The 15140-nt window shown below is 40.0% G+C and overlaps 1 pseudogene; it reads left to right on the forward strand.

The window, feature by feature from the left end:
- The first annotated feature begins 13964 nt into the window (after positions 1-13964).
- On the forward strand, positions 13965-14769 carry LOC128412913 (histone chaperone asf1b-B-like; annotated as a pseudogene).
- The last annotated feature ends 371 nt before the right edge of the window (positions 14770-15140 follow it).

Raw genomic sequence — 15140 nt, forward strand, 5'->3', positions numbered from 1 at the left:
ATATTTGATTTGCAGAAAATGGAACTTTGTTTTCATTTGAGGCTATCCTTCTCTTTGAGGCTTTGTATTTAGTTCTGTTGCAAAATGCATCCACTCACCAATGGAAGTATAACATACCATTATGCACTTACTGATATGACTGCAAGGTAGTGGAGGGCTTGCCTCCTTTTCCTTTAAGTCACTTTTTGCTTTTGCCTGCTGGCAGCCATAAATTGAGATATTCCACAGTGCCAGTATATTACTTAGAAGGATTCTCCCCCCCCCATCACAAATGATGCTGCAAAAAAGGTGGGTGTTCATTTTTGTGTGTTTTGTACATGATATGTTCTGTCATTCAAGCCATAAGGGAGTTATTCTTATTGTTCATCTGCTTCAGTAAAACTAAGATTTTGGGTAGTCTTCACCTGATTTACTCCTATATAAACACTGATTTTTCTGTTGGATAAGATGCTTTCCGTAATGAAGAATAAGGCTCTGTAAGGTTTTAGTATAATATGTAAGTGAAAAGCACTCCAGCCATCAGTTCAGATATATGAGTTTATACACTGGAACTCATATTTAACTGTAGATTCCTCAGGTAAAAGAAGATAAGGGAGGACAGCAATATACACTGACAGAAAAAGAACAGTAGACTTGGAGGTGGGGAACAGATTTCAGGTTGAAAATTCCAGAATTTAATACTTCACAGTTCAGTGTTCACTACTAGCACAACCCATCATCAACCAATTGGAAGTTTGAGTTTCGAGGACCATTGAACACTGAACATTCGCAATGTACTGCAATTACAGGAGCAATTGTGCTAAATAACTTTGTGCTGATAGTGCATGAACATGTGCATTTTTCTCATCAGCTTTCCAAATTTCGCATTTCTTCCTGTCGGAGACGTTGACTGCTCACCAGACTGGGATACTGAATGCTTTAGGTCATGGAGTTATTGCTTCACTAACTTCAAAAACATGCCTGAACCCATTTACTTATCTTGCTGAAGTGGCAGTATTTCTATTTAGTGTTTTCTTTTGACATTTAACTATTACATTTGTATTTCATGGAGCAGTGCAGTGCAGAGATTTGACACTTGAAGATATACATTTAGTGTAAATTGAGGACTTTTGTGGCTGTAGTCCATATTTGCTGCAGTTTAAATGCAAGTAGAGATTACTGCCCGCCCGCCCCACTTCTTTTCTCAAAGTGATAAATACCTTTTCTCAAAGTGATAAATACCTATTACTACTGGACAGCATTGTATCACATAAAGTAAGATAGCAATAGTTTTTCAGGCCACAGAATATTCATTTTGAGTTTAGTGCCATATATATCTTTCCTAAGGAAATAAGCATAAAACACTTACTCAATCAACAACTGACTTTTCATGCACAGTTATTGGGGAAACACTTGTGAAGAAAACCACTTATCGTGGTAAAAAGTATTTAGAATCTGCACCTGTTAGGCAATTCAGCCTATATATTGGCAATGAGAAATGAACTCTGGAATGGAAATGTGTGCATGCGTGTGTGTGTGTGTGTGTGTGTGTATTCTGTGTTGGAGGGCCACATTGGTGATGACCTTTTCACAGTAGATGGCAATTGTGTGACCTTTGTGAAAGGGAATTGTGGGGTTGCCCCATTTCCCAAAAGACAGGTGCTTATATCCATCAAATCTAAATTTTCTTTTCTCTTAAACAGATAGAACACATGACATTTACATTTTTATGTGACCATTATAAAAGGCTTTAGTGATATCAACAAAATGATAAAGTAGTTTAAAACTATATGCTGAGGACAGGGGAAAGACCTTCTACCTCTGGAAATTCAAAATTCCTTCATCAAATAATATTCCACTGACCTAGAATCGTTAGCAGATGTTGTGCAGGCACTGAATCCCAATAAAGGGTTATTTAGAAATCCTACTTTGAATTTAGAATATTATATAACCTTTTGAAAGAGATCTTACAAAATAATATATGTACGGAGAAATCTATTTTCTACAGGTACATAAGGAAGTATAAGAGTTGTCTGATAGAAACCCACTTTGGGAAACACTGGTCTTGAATATTCCAGCCAACCCTCCTCTTAAACATTTCTTTCTCTTCTTGTTTCCCCGTCTACCAACTATATTTCCCAGCAGGGGGTGCCCTAAATGTCCTTGACTACAAGCAAGAGACCAGCTTGATATTTGAGGGTTGAGGGATATTTGAGGGCAGATAGCTTTATCACATTGTTTTGTGGGTGTTACCTACATTACAATAGTGGCATTCTTGTGAGGTTGGGAGGGTGTCAGTCTGGATGATGCCCTGAATCCCTTCCAGTTATTGGTGCCTTGTATCCAAGGAGGGTTAGAATCCAGTAAAGGAGGTTGCTGAACCAGTCATACAAGTTTTTATCTAAGACATTGGTCTTAGCTGACCACTTAAGTGCCCTGATCAGCAACTCAGAGAATGAGCTAGGTTGCAATACCTACAGCTAAGTAATGGGGAACCACAGGTCAAAGTGGGGCTGGACTAGAGAGTTGTGTGTGAGAGAGCAAAAGGCTAGGAGCTTCAGACAGAGAGACCTGTTTTGCTGTGTGCTAGATCCAAGGTAAAAGGTACCCCTGCCCGTACGGGCCAGTCGTGTCCGACTCTAGGGTTGTGCACCCATCTCACTTAAGAGGCCGGGGGCCAGCGCTGTCCGGAGACACTTCCGGGTCACATGGCCAGCGTGACGAAGCTGCTCTGGCGAGCCAGCACCAGCGCAGCACACGGAAACGCCGTTTACCTTCCCGCTATAAAGCGGTACCTATTTATCTACTTGCACTTAGGGGTGCTTTCGAACTGCTAGGTGGGCAGGAGCTGGGACCGAAAGACAGGAGCTCACCCCGCCGCAGGGATTCGAACCGCCGACCATATGATCGGCAAGTCCTAGGCACTGAGGTTTTACCCACAGCGCCACCCGCGTCCCACAATCCAAAGCTAGATCCAAAGCTGTGACTAATGGAGAAGCAATATCTTTGGGAGTGTTACTGCTATGAGCCCCTCCATCCTATGCTTGGGTTGTATATTTGTGTAAATAATACCATATATCCTAAAAACAGCACAGCCTCTGCTGACCTTCATCCTGAGGAAACTAAACCCTGGGTAAGTGCTGGAAGCCCTGTAGTGTCTCCCTGCTTGGAGAGTGGGATGGTATGTAACAGTATTATACCATGTAGATGCCTGCAGGAGCCAGACATCTTCAACTTAGCTAAATCCCTTTTTGTTGCCTCTTCTTCCCTGTCACCATGCCCTTTAACCATGTTTTCTGTTTTCTTCATGTTAATCAAGACCCTTGCAAGAAGGACAAGCCAGTGTTTTTCCCAACAGGAAACTCGGTATGAGGGTTCTAAGGAACCTAGAGTAGAAACTGGACTTTGGTTCAGGGGCTCCTTACAAGGGCTTGTTTGTTTTGGTTACAGGACTCTTTCAGAAAAACAGAAGAAACTTGCAAGTTTTCTCAGTTTCTCCAATTTAGCCAATTTGCTACATGGAGCCCTGAAGTCATGTCATGGTGAAATTAAGGAAATATTTTTGCTTTACTCTGTCTTTCTCTGGACAGGTAATTATTAGCATATCACATCTCCCTCCTGTCTCTGCATTTCTCACTTCCCTAACCTCACTGTCTTCCAACTTCAGTCATTTTCATTTGAGCTCCCCACCCCTGCCAGTGCATTTAAGCTTCCACTATAATTCTACAGGTTCTGTAGCACCCGCACCCACTCCACATAAGGCAATATCTCTGCCTCTGTCTCTATGTCCATGATAGGAACTGTTTAAGCTTATGGTCAAAGCAACATGAGTTGAGTACCCTGTGTAACTTGTAACAACCAACTGCCTTGCTGCGTTCCTTTTTACTATTATATTGGCACTATTATATATTACTATTATAAGCTGCTGACCCATTTTACCTACTGCCCAACAGTTTGTTTAAATATACATTTCATTTATATTCCTGTTGACATTTGTTGGTTCTTGTTAATTCCCCCAAGTAAGCATGACAGTATTGACATTTCTAAATTTGTAGTTGGAACCATTGTGGCAAGCCATCCCTAGAATAAAGATTCCTAGTGCCGTATTTCCAAGAATGCATGCATATGCGTGCACATGTTTTCACCATATATATGAGGATAGACACATGATCAGATCTGTTAACATTGTAGTTTTGGTGAGAATTTTGTTAAAGATCTGAAGCAGCCTCACTCTCAGAAATAAAATACCTACACAGCCTAGAAAGAGGCATAACCATTAAACCTGTTTCAGTCTGTACAGTTGATTTTCCTCAAGTGTCTGGAATGCTCCTGCCAATGCTACATGTTCAGCTGTTCAGTTTAAAGTGTAATTTATTGATATATTCTACAAAATGTGGGAACTATTTCAACGAAAGCAGTAAATTGTAGATTGAACTGGTCTGTTGTACTGCTGCTTTTAAGGGTTTCAGTATATCATATCTTCATGCATAATCTTTAAAGTTCAGTTTATGAAACGAATAGCTTACTGACCTGTTCGCCCCAGCTGTAGAAAAGTACAAGTATTGCCGTGTGATGGTAGTATGAAAGCAGGATGTATTAGCCCAAAACATTCTTTTGAGCTGCCATGCTGACAATATTAGTATAAAGTTTTATCAAAACAGATGCCAAATGTTTTTATTGTGGCCAGAAATTACCTCATTCTTCTGATGAACTGTTTTGCTTTCTAATTAAAAAGTAAATTAGGCTGAAAATAGAGAGTGCTGCAAAGTCTGTTTATGCAGCTTGATAATATTTTTAATCTTAATAGAACTGAAAGAATAAAATGATTGTGATTATTGCCTTGTGTGTGAAACCGATCTTCTGAGAATAAAGGTTTTTATGGCAGTGTAAAATATCTCTTTGCCTGACAAAGGGAAATAATTATCTGGTAGTCTGAAAAGCACAGATTGCACATATTACATAGGTGCTGATGATGGAGGTCTAAATCTTGCTGTGGCCAACACATGGCGTAATGATACTTAAGCTAAGCAAAGGGCAGTAAGTATCCTTTTCTTCCCTGATAGCAGCTATATGTGCACATTTAGCCAAGAATACATATGAAATTCAGTAATCTCAGAATACTTTTGTGGTTTAATGAGTTAAAGCTTATAGACATAGATGACTAAAGTTATAGTGCTCCGATGTCCCTTAGATCAAAGGTTAATGGATATTTGGCTTTTCCACCAGCTTAGTGAACTAGTCAACACAATTTTTTAAAATTATTTCAGCCCTAGCACTGTTTTCCTATTTCTTTGTTCTGTGTCATTCTCTGTGCAAGGACTAAAAAGGATCCAAATTGATGCAGAAATTGCTGTTACGAAGCTAACTCAGGGTATAAAAGAAATGGCATGACTATTAGTATTTCATTGGTACAGAGTAAGAATTTTTGAAACACTTGGGCATTTCTGTGAAAGTTCCTACTGCCTTAATTAAAGACACCATCTCATAGAGAAGATACAAAGCTATTACACATGTCTGAAATTGTATGACCATGGTAAACTGAGCAACTGATCTTTTGGAGTTAATGCATTCTTAGTAATGATAATTTAGTTTTTGGCTATACAACATGTGGGTGATCCTATAGAAATGGAATAGGTCTGAAAAACATGGAATAATTGACTGCAGATGGGTCTACATTTCCTTTGTTCTTTATTATTTGCTCAGCATAAACACTGACAGATGTGATGGAGCTAAAATGACCCCACTGAAAAAAGAGGGGAACAATCTGTTGCTTGGAACCAATGCACAGAGTTATTTGTTTGACTGCTAATGTTAATCCTTTCGCTTCCTTCCTTCTTATACCTATCCAGCACCTACCCCCTGTTTCAGCTCAGCATAGCATATCTGTTCCCTAGAGAAAGGGCACAAGTCGGATCTTCTAGCATTCTGGCACACAAACTCTGTAGAACTTGACATCTTGTGTAAGTCAACTCCCTTGCTTGGATTACTTTGCCTTGGGTAAGGCTCCAAAAAAAGAATAGATGTCCCCAAATGTAAAGCCAAAGAATTTCCAGCTACATTTTAAACATTTCTGTGTTTTAAAGAAAGACTTTAGCTAAATATTGGGACTCTGCAATCTCTCTTTTTTGGATCTCTGATAGATCTGGACTTGACCTACTTTAGATTCAGATATGTAGTTTTACTGCTCACGGCATTTTGAAGCCCATCTTTTTGTTTTGCCCAAACAGAAAGTTACTTTTTCTTATCCCATTAGGCTCATGAGATGTAAACAGGGTAAAACACAGTTCACAATAGCTTGCTGAGTTGTGTATCCATGTTTTAATAAGGAGAGATTAGAAGTCAAAGAAAGTACAGATGTTTTCTACCATAAAATCTTTCTAGAGGAATTGAAAAAGTATGGGAATGTATTGTCAGGGAACTGCCATCGGAACTAGAGGAGGAGGCGAGGCTCCACAGCGATGCTGGAGAGGGGCCAAGCAGGGAGAGAGGCAGGTCTCCTGTTGGGGAAGAAAATCAGCGCAACACCAGGGATAGAGGGGGGCCAATGGGGGAAGCAGAGAGCAGGCTCCGGGACTCTTCACTGGACACCAGCGGGGAGAGCACAGGTCCTCCGCTACCCACGCCCTCCCTGCGCAGAAGACTTCCGCGCAGGGAGAGTAGGAGGAGACTGGGCGTCAAACAACTTTTATGTTGGAAAAGGTTTAAGAAACGCCCACTGACGGATTCTGCCAGCGACTGAACAGCCACGGAGTGGATGGCTGTCCAGCGAGAAATGGTTTAACCAGCCAACCTAGCCCAGAGCGGCGGCAACTTATGCACAAGCAACCCCTAAAGCCATTACATGTATATATGACCAGTGATTACCATCAGCTGAAGAGGAATATGCTGACAATTCGCTTTAATATTTTGTGCCGGCAGTCACTAAAGGATGCTTGTTGACAGAGATCAGTATTCTGCTGTCATTTTCTGTGTCCCCTTATGAATACCTTGGCTCAAAAGGCTACATGTTGTCTGGGAAAGTGAGCTAGTAAGGATCTAGCAAACCAGAACAAAGTGTACTTGAATGTTTCGTTCAGAAACCCTCTATTTAAAAGGAAAAGAGAATATCCAGATACTCTATACAACGAATGAGGAACCTATGGCCCTTCAGATATTTGTTGGCCTAAAACGTCCATCATAAGTAAAGCTCTACGGAATCTGAAGAAAGATCCATCTAGTCCAGTGTCCTGTTCTCACAGCAGCCAACCAGATGCTGATGGGACCTCACAAGAAGGAAATGAACACAGCAGCACTATCCACTTGTTCTCCCTGGCAACTGGTACACAGAGTCATGGTTCTGGAGGCAGTAGTTTTTGATAGCTGTATCTTCCATGAATGTCTCTAACCCCCTGTTAAGGTCATCCATGTGAAAAAAGTCCTGCGCACATAGCATGTGTGCACCTTCTAGATTGATTGAATGAATGCATGAATGAATGAACTGGGGAACAGAGATATGTGCAATCCCACTCTTGGTCTCCAAACATTCAGTGTGTGAAGATCATGCAGGTGTGCTTGAAAAAAGATTACAGAAACTCATTCTTGTTCGATCTAGCTAAATGCCAAGTGGAGCCTCCATAGACAAAAGTAGAATATCTGAATACAGAGGCAGAGAGGGGCAGAGAGCAGCAGGTGACATCACCTATTTATTTGCCTTGCTCATGAGCTTCTAGATGCTGACTTCCTTGGAAAAGGAGTTATGAACTAGGTCAATCTTTCTCTTGCGCTCTCTATAACTCAATGAAAGAGACAACGTATTCTCTTAAGGATACTGAAATATTCCATTAAACAGATGTGATAGAAAGTTAGAATATTTTATGTTTCTTGTTTAGTGCTTTGATTTATTTTATAGCATGATGAATTAACTGTGGAAATGCAGTGTTATAGGAACAGTGGAAATAGCCGATAAATAAGGAAGCAAATTAAGAAGTTTATACACAAATAATCTTATTAGGTTTAGGGCAGAGCTACTGACTTTGGGATAAAGTTGCATTTTATTTGGGAATTGTCTTGCTCACTAACAGACACTGTAATTCTCATTCAAAGAAAGGGAGTTCTTAAATCATCAGAATATCTTTCCTGTAGTTTATAGGTGTCTTTCTCAGGATACACACGATAATTTATTGGTACTTAAAGTAACCCCTATGTTCAACAGGTTTTGATGCAAATACATGCAGTTTTATTTGAATTGTTAGAAGATAATGGCCTCCCGCCCCCCTCACACCCACACTCACACCCAAACTGCCCATATATTGGCTTATATTTTAAGTAAGAAGGCAATGAATATACCAAATCAGTGAATCATCAGACCTTGTGCCCTGACCCGGGATGGTGTCAGGTAAAGGGCCAGGAGGTTTCCCTCATACCTTCACCATCTTAGGCTGCCTGCAGTTTCCTAGCTTGATTTCACTCTCAGATCTTTGATATTTTAATACAATTGTGCTGGTTAACCCCAGTTATGTCTCACATATACATTCCAGGTGAGGGATTTTAGTTGGAGGGGAGGAAACGTTAGTACCCATGGCATACCTGTCTCTCTGCCGCCACCCCTTGCTCCACAGCTAATACCAATTTTGGGGACGGAGAGATTTAAGTTGGAGAAATGGGACTGAGGGGTGGAGTGGAAGGCTTAAACTTCATTATTCAAATCATGTGCAACCAAGCAAGTTAATTAGGAAAAACAGTTCAAGTGAACTGCACACTGTTAATTCAGAAACAATTACAAGTCTTCTTAATTATATAAGTAAGTACCAGATCTAAAATGAGAGGTAGGGGGAGGCTCCTTTTACTGAAAGTGAAAGCATTGGAAAATCCAATCACAGGTCTTTCTCATCACTTGCAGTTGGGGCTTTCATTTGCAAATTAACTATGCGCCACAGTTCATAACCTGGTTTCTTTGGATCGTGCTGAAGCATCCTACCACAAGGTATAAGGTGCACAGATTTTGTCCTTTGTAGCAGAAAGAGTAGGCACATTGACAGCTGCTTTGGCATGCTCATCTATGTCTCCAATGTAGCACTCTTAGGAGAAATTGCTGGGGCATAATATACTACCACCACCATATTAAAATAATATTCCTTGTGAAAGACTGAAGAAACAGTACTAAGGAGAACCTTTCCTGTAGGGACAAAGTTTCTCTTTCTTGCCCCTGAAGAAGAAAAAAACCAGAATTTTCTATTGTTTATACCACATTTCGCCTCAATATCTACAACCTGCGATTTCCCTGTAGCAACATATGGGGGGGGGGTTGTGTGTCAGATGTTGTCCATGAGACATTTACCTTTTGATTTTTGGTAGGCAGTTGCTTGTTTTCAGTCTCCAGTGCGGCAGGGTATCCTCCCCACTCCCTTCAGACATTTAATTGTGATAACTGAGGCATACTAAGAATTCAGCAAAAGGGTCGAGAAATCAAACCTATTGCTCCCTGCATAAACTGTTAGCTATAAAAACAAGCATATGTCATTAGGCATCCACTGCAAGGTAGTCGAAGAAAGAGAAAGGACAGAAGGTTTAGCCTTTTGGCTAAAAGGCAACGAGCCAAAAAAGAGAAATGTATTGATGGTACTGAATAAAAGGAACAGAAAACACCGGAAAGAAAAATGGCCTCTCTGTTGAATTTCCATTCTCTGAGCTGACATAATGCCTGAATGCATAATGCATGAGTAATGAGTTCTGTAGTGGTGCAGCAAGACGATATTTGCATTGCATGCTCCATCCTACCTGGGCCTGATCCAAACTCAAATAAAAGAATAGAGAGACATTCCATACAATGATTCTGGAGGCTGTGGTGTTTCAGCATTTAATCCTGGCTGCTTTAGGTAGTAGAGATATTGGACTGATGCAATAATTGAGGTAGCATGAACCAACTGTATATATGGAAAAGGCTATTCAGCACAAGGAGAAACTGAATGAACACAATCAGCCATAAAAAAGTTAGGAGTAGCTGAAACTGCCCTATCCCACCATGCTGCATTTGGGTGGACTGCAGAATGAAATCATTCCACTGGGCTAAAACTACAGAGTGGCTTGCAGAAGCCAGGGTTGTCAGAATATATTTCAGAAAGAACAGAAGCAAAATATATAGATTTCTAAAATACTTTGTATGTATGTAAAAAATGATGTTGAGTAGATTTTAGATATTTTATTTCACTGTCAATTTTGTCCTACATAGCTTAGGCTCTAGATATCTAAAATCCAAATTGCTTCCCTTACTAAAGGCTAATGATTCGCTGCTAAAATCTAGAATCTGAAATAATTTTCTTCTAAAAGATGCTGGCTGTTAAATATATTTCCAGTCCTGAGGCTGCATTATTGCTCATATGTTAACTTATGTAAACATCACTGTTGAAAAACAAGGAGGTTGAGCTAAACCAACACATAACTTGTTGTTAAAATTTAAGTTGGTCCAGGTAGTCGTGATCTCAATCTGTCAGAAAAGGTGTAGTCAAGTTCTGTTCTTTCTTACTTGAATTCCTTATGCCAATAAGCCTTTGCCATTCTCTGGAAAGGAGCTGTTATTTTTATTCACCTCTACCTACATAGCAGGGAGAACCAAATGAAACATGTCCCAGGAGTGTTGAATCCCAACTGTATAAACATGGCACATATCAGTGAGTCATTATAATTAATCTAAATGGGCTCTGATGTGACCTAGCCTATTTCCTTTCCCGCAGATAGAAATGAAACAAACCAAAAAAACCCAAATAAAATCCCAATGCCACATTATGATTTCATATCAGAATGTTAATGCTGTGACATGAATACTGAACTGAAACAAGGCAATGAGTAATTTTAATCAGGAAATATAATCCAAGTATTCAAAGGACTAGATTGTATTCATAACCAGTTACTGCTTAACAGTAATGCGAAGAATCTAGTGGGAATCAGTGATGTGGAGAAAGGAAAATACTAATTTTTCTTCAACGAACATTTGTTGGAATGATGATTACCAATTCTAATGACTTGTTTGTAAATAGGCAAAAAGCTTTCATTCTAATAATGTACTTGCCTGGTGAACAACATAATGGGGTCGTCCCTTTTGTTGTGATCTGGTCCCTCAGCTTTTGCTAGAACACTGCAGTGATTATCATAATGTGTTTTTAGTGAACTCTGTCAGCAGAGCAAGGTATGGCTCATCAGACACTCATTGGGGATAAATGTTAGATTTAATATTCTTATCAGGCTGTTCGAGCTTAGCAGTCACTGACCCTTTCCCCACTCATATCAAAGTTGCTCACACTCCTACTGGCTTCAGTGGCTTATGGAAAAAAAATATTCTGTTGCTGCATGTCTGACTGCACTTGAAAAGGATTCGAGCCAGAACAACAGAAAATGACAGTGACTAAATGTCCCCATGGTAATCAGGGCACATTTATCAGGTGAGTTTCACCAACTAATTCAAATTAATCCCATTTTTTCACTTGTCTTATTGTATTTTGAGTAATTTGAATATCTTAGATATCACTAGTATCACCTTTAATGCATTGGCAATCTGTGCTGCATTAGAGAAAACTTTCAAAAGCACTTGTAGTTTTTAACATTCAAATTTAACACTGCTATACCATCCTTTAGTTCAGCAATCTGCACACGGATTACATTAATGCTATTTCATTTTCCAAATAAATGTATTTATTTTAGTGTTTTTATACTGTAAACTGCCCTGTGATCCCTGGATAAAGGGTGGCATATAAATTTAATAAACAAATAAAATAAATAAATGGAATGGTTATGAAATGTAATGTTACAAAAAATGTAATTGGATGTCATGTGAACCCTGTGAAACAATGCAAATGGAAAAACTGTACTGGCTACAATCTACATTAGTTTAAGATTCCTATGTGTTTTATCGACAACATTTGTATGTGGCACAAAAGCTCCAAAGTTTTGTTCAAACCTCCAGGGTGAAAACACACTTAAAGGTTCTGGGGAAAGCATGATGCTGACAAAGTCTCTGACTTTTGTAGCATATGATATGTTATGCCTCACACTTTGGGGGGTGAATGAATACTTTTAACTGTATTCAGAAAGGAACAGTAAATCAGAAATGTTCAGAAGGAACCAGGCTGGATACAGACTAGGTCATACTCTTTAGAACTAATGTGTACTCAAAGCATGACTATGTTTATTAATTTATTTTCTTTAATGAGAATATAAAATGTTCCATTTTGTGTTGACAAGAGACTTTCAATTTAATATACAGTGTAAAAAAGAAAATTGAGGATTTAAAAAATCTCCCTGGTACTGAAGGTCTATCATATCTCTTCTCCCAGCCACTGAGGAACTGGACTGAAGAGGAAGGACTTAGCATAGTCAACATCAGGTGGACCAACTCTAGCCTTTGCTACAATACAGAAGAATGCTCTGGGGTATAAAAGAAAGGATCACCATCCAGGTATGTCCTCAGCACTAAGACTGGGCAGGGTTGAAGATATATGAAAGACTGGACCATTGCTTATATATTTGTGCATCCAGACCCTGCAGATTTACAAAATATCTTCTCCAAATATTCTCTGTTTTCTGAACAGAAAGCTCTTAGGGTTTGATTCCAGAAGTTATGATATTTCTCAAAGAAATAAACAACTACATCCTCTAAAGGATTTCCCAAGGGATTTGTAGGACTCTAGGATTTGATGAAATATATCCTAAGGAATGTTTGAAAATACTGGACTAACACCTTGGGGCAAGAGGCCTACAAAGCCATACAATTCCTTAAAATAAAATAACACTTATTGATGTTTATTTTAAATACATCTGATCTATTTTTCCTAAGTCTCTAAATTGTGGGTTTGACTACAAATGAGCATTGTTTTGCATTAGATGTAAACCTTTATCCCAATTTCACAATGTACATAAGCTTTGGGATCTGTTTTCTAAATGTAGGGCCTGAATACATTTCTCTACTGTTTCTAAATAAATTACCCGTATATATGGGTCATAGTATGAAGATGTTACAATTTTTAATAGTTAATGCTTCCTCAACATTAGGAACAGACAAATCTGTCAATATCAGTTGAACATTTTTCCAATTAAGTTAGATTTATCATTTTCGTGCATCAGATTGCTTTTATTTTTAAAGTCCTCAAATTAATTTTTCAGCATTTTACTGTGGATTTCTCCGAATATCCACATTTTTGCAAGCACATTTTCCTAACAGAAGAAGTTGTCTCATATCAAATCAGGCCATTGGTCGATCTGGTTCAGTATTGTCTACATTGATCAGCAGCAACTCTCCAAGGTTCAGGTAGGAGTGATTTCCAGACCTACCTAGAGATGCTGGGAACTGAACCTGGGACCTTCTGATTGTGGTTGGTGCTCTGTTACTGAGCTACGTTCCTTTGTAATATACTGCAGTTTTAGGGCCAGTGCTATTTTTCTAGAAAAAGAGGTGCCAGAACTCGCCATGAACGCCTCCCTTGTTCTCTTATAATGGCAGTGGTGCCCATCTGAGAGGTGCCAGAACTGAGTCCCGGCGAGTTCCTGCTGGGAAAAAAAGCCCTGATTGGGGCCTTTCTGCACTTACCACTTACAGTGGTGTAGTTGCTGTTTGATCCAACATTTTAAAGCGTAGGTTGGTAGCTGATTGTTTGCACTTTTGGTCACATGTCACTGTCATTAGAATGTGCAGAGTTTTTCTTTCCACACTAATGGCGGGTTGTGCCCAAATTGAGAAAAGTTCTGTGGCTGTAGTCTCACCCCTCACCCTCCTGCTTCTCCAGCCAGTAAGCCAGTAAATGTTATGAGTTACATACCCTCCAACATCTCTCCAATGAAAACAGGGATGTCACATTCCATAACGATAATTTTACTGTTTATACACCACACATCTTACTGGGTTCCCCCATAGCCACTTTGGGCAGCTTCCAACATATATAAAAACATAATAGCACATTAAACATTTTAAAAACCTTCCCTATGGAGGGAGAAGGAAGCAGGCAGTCGGGTGGGGGGAAAAGAAGAGATCTGTCATGGCGCGGGTGTCTGTCCTGGGAGTTTCGTTGCTGGAGAACCTGGCCACCTGCTCTGCTTCCAGATGCAATTTGAGTGCGGGGAGGCGTTGCCTCACAATTTGGAGTGGAAGATCATCTATGTGGGCTCTGCAGAGAGTGAGGAATATGACCAACTTCTTGACTCAGTGCTGGTGGGACCTGTTCCAGCTGGGAGGCATATGTTTGTGTTTGAAGCCAATGCCCCCAACCCTGATCTAATCCCTGAAAGTGATGCTGTGGGAGTTACAGTAATACTTATCACTTGTACCTATCTGGGCCAAGAATTCATCCGCATTGGATACTGTGTCAACAATGAATATATGGATCCTGAGCTAAGAGAAAACCCACCCCTCAAGCCAGACTTCTCCCAGTACAGAGGAATATCTTGGCATCCAACCTCAGAGTCACCCATTTCCACATCAATTGGGATGGTCCTAGAGACCAGATGGACATTATTGAAAATGTAGACCCAGAACCTGATAGCTTCCTGCCTCCTAGCTGTGTCTACATCAAAGGCTTGGTCCATTCCATGGGTCTGCAACCAGAGAATTCCATGGACTCTATGGGATCCAAACACAATAACATTGAGGACCCTGCGCAGTGAAGAGCAGCTGACAAGTTTTTGTGGGTGATGTAGGAGGGATTTGGGATAATGAAGCAACTGATATGTCTATGGAGATTAACAATTCAGAGTCCTTTTCGTGTTGGGGTTTGTAACAGATCTACAGCTCTGTTCTGTCATAGTATTTCTTCATTGCTCCTTGGATCCTCTGACCCTTGACAGAAACCTAGTCTAGCTGCATAAAGAAGAACCCTGTGTTTCCCTCCTTTGTTCCAGGTCTCCAGAAGGCTTAGCAATGGGAGCTTCCTTGTTATTTTGAGCACCCATTTCCTGGGAATCTAGCATAGTGGGTGCCTTCTTTTCAGGACAGTTTTCTGTTGCAACACAGCTAAGTCTTGATGAGTTGCTGCTGGCAGAATAGCTAGTAATTGCAGTCAGGTCTTGATGCCTCTCAGGAGTTGATAAGCCTGTCCCAATTTTACAATCTGTGCTTAGTAAAAGGTAATGGATGATGAGATTTAAGCTGTACAATTTACCTATTTGCACAAGAGTCGCAGCACTGCTTTTGAGAGCTTCCT

This window comes from Podarcis raffonei, chromosome 4 (assembly GCF_027172205.1).
Source record: "Podarcis raffonei isolate rPodRaf1 chromosome 4, rPodRaf1.pri, whole genome shotgun sequence".
Lineage (NCBI taxonomy): Eukaryota > Metazoa > Chordata > Lepidosauria > Squamata > Lacertidae > Podarcis > Podarcis raffonei.